The sequence below is a fragment of the Opisthorchis viverrini genome, assembly GCF_000715545.1.
Source record: "Opisthorchis viverrini unplaced genomic scaffold opera_v5_529, whole genome shotgun sequence".
Taxonomy (NCBI): Eukaryota; Metazoa; Platyhelminthes; class Trematoda; order Opisthorchiida; family Opisthorchiidae; genus Opisthorchis; species Opisthorchis viverrini.
This window is the reverse complement of record NW_008752191.1, coordinates 141657-142434: the sequence shown is the minus strand read 5'-3', so window position 1 is coordinate 142434 and position 778 is coordinate 141657.

Below are 778 nucleotides of genomic sequence, written 5' to 3'. Positions count from 1 at the left end.
GGACGAAGGCCAAGGTACTGCCAGGTTGCCGAGACCTGGAAAGCAGTGAAGACGCTATGGTTGGATCAGCGTGTTTCCAGTTAGTAAGTTCGCGTTTAAACAACTAAGCTACCTCGAACTCAGCTCCCTGAGTGGTGGTCGTGCTGGGCCCTTGATACCCGTGCACTGACCTCAAGGGATATTTCTGTCAGAGTAAACAAAACCCCGACACGAAGAGACTGGACCTTATCGTGGTGTGGCGGTTTGTGTACCTCGGCGACCCATTCAGCTATACTGGGGGGTGTCCGCGCGACACTCACAGAGTCTCATACCAGGTTGGTCAATGGTTAGAGGTCAGACGAACACAGTCTCCTGGTCCTCCAGGTTGGGGGTTGGAACATGTATGGCGACTTGTTCCGTAGAAAAGGTAATGCATTTGCATTTCCCCGCCAAACACCGCTGCCTTGCGGTTAGGCTTTTGAGCCAAAGGCTTTGGTTGAGGACCCTAATCGTCCTCCTGTCTAGGTGTGGGCGCCCTGGCAGTATCCCAGCCCTCGTACAACCATGCCCTACACAACTAACAATATTCTCATGCCACATCGGCAGTCGCGTGGTGCCATCAGCCGGGTCGCCTTACTTGCTGCATACAGAAAGCCGGTAATGCCCGGAGATTATTTCAGTTGATCCGTGCGACCGGTCCCCGGAAACCACCTGTGAGTGAAAGCATCAAACATCAGAATGGAACGACCATCTCTAATAAGGGGGAACGCCTTGACCGGTGGGCTGAATACTTTGAACA